Here is a 7015-nt window from a genome sequence, read left to right on the forward strand (position 1 = left end):
TAGTTCTGAAAATATTTCAGTTCCCCTTAAGTAAGAGTTTAAGAAATAGGAAACTATCTTTGTTTTATTTTTCATAAGCAAGGTTCGATAATATTCAGTCTATTGTTCTGAACCTAAAAGTTATATGGTGCATTGGCTAACAATGTTTAAAATAACAGATAATAAAGTATATTTCGATAAGTTATTGGATATTTGTTGAATATTTTGAATACATAAATTCTTTGGTCATTTTGTCATTGACAGTTTTATTTTTCGAAAATCTAGTCACAATATTAAACATATTTACACCTCTACATCGATTTATCGCAAAATAAATGAAAACCCTCCACACGTCATACTGCGATTTGCTTGTAGTTTTAACGAATTAAAAGTAATAGTTTCTTTCGACGAAGTCATGAAAGCGGAACATATCAGGTGGGTTACCGTAGGAGTCGAAAAAATTTTGTTTCTCGAGACGTACAAGCCGTGTAACCATAAATAGCGATAAGAATGTCGTAACAAATTTAGGTAATTTGTTCGCGGCAAATATTCCACGAAATAGGTCCTAAGCGAATTTATCTTTCTCCATAATTTCGGTCAATTGTAATGTATCCATGTAATTTAGTCGAGAACTACGGTTCTATTTTTATCAATCTCAATCAAACTCTGAAATTCCGCGTACACAATTACGGCAATAGTTTCTGGTAATGAAGAAGTGAATTTTATTTCCGTTTATAACAATGGAAATGCGACGCTATGCTTATCAAATCAAAAGCAAAAAGACAATTTCCTCCCGCGTAGTATTTTCAACTGATCTGATTTCTTTCGTCTATATTCCAATGTCCAGTTTGAAGAAAAAATGAGGTGACAATTTTATGTCACCTCGAAAAGCACCCTGAGAGACCAATCCTATAACGACTTTTTTCGGTATCTGTCCCGTAAACAAATGGTCTTGCACGGCGCCCATATTTTCGCTAGGAATTGAAAAGGAAGAACATTCGGTGCGGGTAATGGGGTATTTAGCTCTTTCCATTTGTAACACTTTGGCGTGGGATAACGGAATTTCCGGAATTAGATTTCCTTTTCTGACTATATGAGAGAAAGGGAGGAAGATTTGATCTCTAACTGACATTTTTCATCACTTTGTAAACAGAATTCTTTGTTTGGTTTTCCGAAAACCAATTTCAAATCCACTAAGTTCAATAGATATCGAGGTTGTTGACATATCAAAATGAACGACACCAATCATATCTATGTTGCGCAAAAGAGGCGATCTTTAAGAAACCTTGGTTATTTTTTAAATCGTCAAATTTACCAGTCGTGTCGCGATAGAACAAAGAACTAGTTAAATGACTCGTTTTTGCCGAATCACCAGGGCCGTATTAAGGCATGTGCCAAGTGTTCCATGGCACAGGGGCCCCCGAGGTTAGGGGCCCCCATTTTCAAAATAAATGTTTATATTGGAATTTTATGTTTATGACCACATTTGGCGGTAATAGAGTAAAAAAGTAAGGGCTGACATTTTTTAGGGGCCCCAAATTCTACTTTGCACAGGGCCCCCAATAATGTTAATCTGGCCCTGCGAAACACCAAAGGTTAGCATAGTTTGAATCATACTTTTGTACGGATAATTATTGGCGTTGGACGTAACAGACTTTTAGTTTAAAAATAAATGAACATCTAGAAAGAAGCTGTGCAAAAATAGATTGACGGGTGCGATATTACCGGAAGGTGTAGTAAATGTGCCATCCGGCGCAATAATGGCAGCTTTAGCCTAAGATCCATCTCCTTTTTTTATATCCACCTGAACGTGTAGAAGTCTTTGTGACAAATCAACATACGCTTCGGAATTTACACTTATGCAAAATGTTAATGCTCAAGTGTTAGTAATGCTGGAAATGGGATTGTATTCGAGCCATTCACCGATGACGATACCAGTTTGAGTCAGAGGCACTTGAAAAAGATCCAATTCAGAATTCACACACCCACTCGAGTGGGGATGTAAAAGAGCCATAACGCTTATTAAAATAAATCCAAGTGAGAAGGAAACGATGTTTTCTTCTTCTTAGATTTCTTTCGAGTGACTTTGCAAACCGCACCCCGTTTCCTTTTAAGTCCCAATCCAGTCAATTCCCTCACTTCCTCCCTCGCTGATAACAGAGTTTCTTTGCCAGTGTTCATTGATCTGATTCTCAGAGCTGTTGTGATTGGAATTCCACTAACCACACCGGAAACCACTTTTGCTCCAGTGTGAAGAGCTTTCTTACTGCTGTGCTCTTAATGAGAGGGATAGCATTACTAAATGTGGATGCTAGTATGTTACCCAATTCATAACCTTTCTGAACACCTAAACCGTTATACACGGGAATGGCTCCATAGCCGGCCTGATTCAAATAATATTTATCGTAATCATTATCCAATCTATTCGCGGTCTGAAATGTAAGGTAACGTTTGCCTTACCACTTTTAGTACTGCTTCCTTGTAAAATACTCCCAATATGGTTTCTGAATCTAAAGCCTCGAGTTTTTATACGGGAGGTTGTCTTAATCACTCGAAACCGTTCTTCCGAAAAATTGGCAAGGTAGCCTTTTTCAAATTGTCCTTTATTTTTGCTAATTCTTACAATGTCACCAATTCCGTAATCATAAATCGCTGGTGGACTAAAGTCAACATCTCCGTACAGGTTGTTCCAAATCATTTCAGAGTTTTTGGAGGTCACTTCGATTGGTTTACATTTAACCCACCGGTGGTAAATGTTATTATACGCCGTAACTAAATCTTGAAGCACGTCAACGTATATCTTTGTATTTTTCCCGGTCAAATATCGATACATTCTCACTGCCATGAATCTTTTCCAACAAGCTTACTATGGTATTCCCCTTTTTATCTTTCACTGGTTCAACAAGGGCGAATTTACTAAAAAATGTCAATGTATAGTGATTTCCCTTATTTTGTTTCGAAAGTTTTTTTTAAATCAATTAAATCAGCTTGCCACTGTTCATCAATACCGTACACTATGGTCTTATTTCTTTTATAGCGCCAATTGGCTTTTTTTGTGTAAAGTAAACGTGTCTTGATCTTGTAAAAACTTCCTCACGGTTTCCAGAGTAACTTTAATATCCGTTTCTCTAGCAGAAAGATACAACCCTCGAACACCTATGTATCCGCCTGAGTCCGCTACGTTGTAATAAACATTCTATAAATAATCCATAATAGTACTATTTACAGGAGTGGGTGACGTATAGCCGCATAAAATGAAATCAAACAGCTCAATTAGTGAAAATATTAATATTACTAGGAAAGCGGTTAAGAGTTTTGGATTTTTCTAAAAAGAAAAGGTTAATCTTGACACGACGATTTCTGCACAACAATCCATCATGGGATAAAAATGTTAAAAAAAACTCTCAACATATGCTTCATATTTTATTTATAAATCACAATTACACAGTTGCCCACTGTGATGGAGTAAGTGGTGGTGAACGGTACGATAGCGAATTCAGAATCCTTAATCTAGTGGGATTTTTAAAAAAAAAATTGGAACATTGTTGTTTTCTAAATTTTCATAGAAGTTATTAGTGCCTACAGGATCTGTAACTACTTTTGTTTTTTTGACAGCATCGTGAATTAAATCAATAACGTTAGTTCCTAAAACGACTCGCCCTCCAATTTCCAATTCCCCGAGCTCAGACAATGATATATTTTTATTTTGCTGAGTCCAAGTGTACAAAGAAAATGCATCATTGATAAGGCTTGGTGGAATTCCAGTTCTAAACTATTTATCATACCACGTCTTTTTTACGTTTGTTATTTCTATTGGTTGACGATTCCTAATTAAATATCGTTGTAGCGTTTGATTATATTAAATTGAGTCTTCAGATACTAATATCATTTTGTTGATGGCACGACTTATCGCCGCTTCGGCTACTGAACTAACGATTGAAAGTAGTGGTGCTCATAAAAAGGGAAGAAAACCTCCTTTTTGAACTAATATATCCGTTATTGGAGGCCCACAAGTTGGTCATTTGCCCATTTAAGTGGTTTTTCGAGATTTTTGCAATAATATCCAAATTGAATTTCTAGCTAGACCCTATACCCTTTTGGAAACCTTTGAACTGTAGCAAGACATGGTTCTGGAAAATCAAAAATAGGTTATGAAATTCAGAGAAAAGTCAGGGAAACAAAAATAAAACATCACCCTGAATTGTTCGTTCACATGGTAAGCGACGAAAGACCTTTTTTCCAACGACTTGAGGTGGCCAAGAAATGTTCAAGTTCCTTACATTAAACTTGGAAATCAAAATGAATATTTATAAATATTTTACCTTAAACTTTTCATTTAATATCGTGGATATTTTAGACCAAAGGTCAGGGAAATTGTGAAAAAAATTAGAGAAAACTTGGAGAAGTCATGGAAATTGTTACTGAGAATTTCGTACGAACTATGAAAGAAATATTAATTTTAAGTGCGATTTTGAGCTATAACACGCGCACCGCTTTTCTGAAAAGTCCATTTTTCGCCAAAAATTAAATAATGAGTCAGATGATCATAATTTTTACATATATAGATCAAGAAGAGGACTAGAATTGACACAGCACCAAAATTTTTAAACTGCGCTCTAGACGTTAAGTTAGCTTCCCTTAAAGAGAGTACCACCCGGAACGTTAAGCTTCTAAATAATTTCCTTGTACAAATGTTGTTGTAGTATTTTCTCCCATTCAGTGAAATAATTGTTTAAATTTATGCAAACTCTGGTTTAAAAAGAAACTCACATCGTAGATTAACCTTTTTTGGATTTGAATTAAAGACGGAAATTTACCATATATTTTAACAGGGTTGCCACACGTCAGGGAAAACAGGGAAATCAGGGAAAAGTCAGGGAATTTCAAAATGGGCCTAAAAAGTCAGGGAATTTTAAGAATTGGTAAAAATTCAGGGAAAAGTCAGGGAATTCAATTTTATCTGGACAATTTTTGAAGGTAATTTAACTCTAGATGTATGACAAATTCCACGATTATCATTTATTTCCTTGAATGTTTGGCTAATTATTTAAACATTGCAATAACCTTTTTACTGAAATATAAGTCCATCTAAATTTATTAACTTCTGATAAAAGTAAAATGTAAAAAAGTCAGAGAAAATCTCTTAAAATGGTCAGGGAAAACAGGGAATAGTCAGGGAATTTGAATCTGAAACTTTTGTGACAACCCTGTTTAAGAAAAAACTTTGATCCAATATTTAAGATTTATTTACTTTTACCCCACTATGATTTGAAGCACATACAAAATGAAATCGTCTATGTCAACGCCGTCACCAGCCTTAAATTAAAGGTGTGGCCGAGGTACTGTTGTTTAAAAATAAATACGTTGACATTTAAACAAATTATTTAAACTGATTAAAAAATTATTAATTCATAGATTCTGAATCATGATTATTAGGACCCCCTTAGTCAGAGAATCAGAGTGACCCGCTCTTATATAGAGTGTTGTCGTCTGAAACCCTGCGACGTCACCATTGTAATTTGCCTATTGATAAAAAACGGTAAATGTCATGGCGGCCACTATTAACACTACAGCTGTGACGTTACAAGTTTTCAAAATCGTATCAGACGACAACACTCTATATGATAGTTTCATACGTAACAGAATAAACAGAAGTATGACACTTCCCATTAACCCAATACTAAATTTTAAATGATAGTCTGTTTCGCCAATGACAACGTCAATCATTATGTGACTAAGGTCTAACAAGCTTCGGCTAATGCTCATAGTCTTTAGAAATTGCCAGGTAACGATACCTGGGAAATCGCCGCGTGATGTAGCCAAGGCTCATTGAAAATCAATAACGCTTACTTTTAGAAAATAATGATGAATTTAATCGGGAGATAAAATTAACTGTTATAAATATTCGCTTAATTTCAGAAGGTAGTTATTTTCCAATTTGAAACATCAACGTATTCGACCGTATTCTGCATGACCCCGCAAGTAAGAAGGGAACGCCTATCTTGCTTCGGCGATACCATTCGACGAGAGCTCACTGATTTCCCTCATCTTTCCCATCTTGCTAGGCCAATTGAAGGGCTGCATTAGTGTGACGTATTACTGGTTTTGAATTCCCAATTTCCGGTTAAAATATTCCGACACTTTTATTATCATTTGTAAAGTGAATTTTGCGAAACTGCAATGGGAGTTATTGCTGCTGACGTGGGAATTGAAGCGATAGGCTTAGCAGAAGAAGTAGAAATTTTTATCGAAGGTAGCATGGAATTAATAATGTTTAGCTAAGCGCATCTTAATCAATGTTATTTTTTAAAGCTAAGGCGCTTTTCAACGTTTTTTGTCTAGTAACCACGAAACTGGGCTACGTTCAGTAACGCTCATCAACACATGCGGCTTTCCGGTACCAAATTATAAAATTGAAGAGCCAATGGTACAACACTCTTTGTAAATTATGATTACATTATTTATTTGGAAATATAAATATTTTTATTCGCAGATACATACTACCGAATGAACTCTGCGCACATCAATATTACACATTCCCATGTATATTTGGTTGATATCTTTGCACGTTGGCTTATTGTCCTAACCCACAAGGGCTGGGGTTTAAAAATATTTCAATACGAATTATATTTACTGTAATGTTTTTTATTTACTGTGAGAGCCGACGTGTCGATGGAGTATTGGAATATCATTTTATCCTGCTGTCTCTTGCATCATTTTCGGACTTTGAAAACCTCCCCGTCCTGTTACAATTACCAAAAATATTTTTCAATCAAGAGCACTAAACTCAGTTAATTCATAAGCATTAAACTTAAAGCTAATATTTATTTTATCGCAATTGCTTTTTACTTAACATTTTTTTCCTACTCCAGTAGCTTCATTAATCTTCCGAACGTCTCACTCTCGGTTCCAGTTCCCTCAAACAGCATAAAATCAGTGAAACCCCCCGATTCCCCATGGGAAGTGATACTCTCGGTTCCAGTTCCCTCAAACAGCATAAAATCAGTGAAAACCCCCGATTACCTATGGGAAGTGA

The 7015-nt window shown here is 35.6% G+C and overlaps 1 long non-coding RNA gene across 1 annotated transcript; it reads left to right on the forward strand.

Annotated features, from left to right (window-relative positions):
* Window positions 1-363: 363 nt before the first annotated feature.
* LOC149940279 (uncharacterized) lies at window positions 364-6753 on the forward strand. Its single transcript, XR_016481355.1, has 4 exons — window positions 364-414; window positions 5899-6232; window positions 6322-6406; window positions 6473-6753. It is a non-coding gene; the product is annotated as an uncharacterized LOC149940279 (long non-coding RNA).
* The last annotated feature ends 262 nt before the right edge of the window (window positions 6754-7015 follow it).

The sequence above is a fragment of the Leiobunum rupestre genome, chromosome 6 (genome assembly GCF_980474605.1).
Source record: "Leiobunum rupestre chromosome 6, qqLeiRupe1.1.hap1, whole genome shotgun sequence".
NCBI lineage: Eukaryota > Metazoa > Arthropoda > Arachnida > Opiliones > Sclerosomatidae > Leiobunum > Leiobunum rupestre.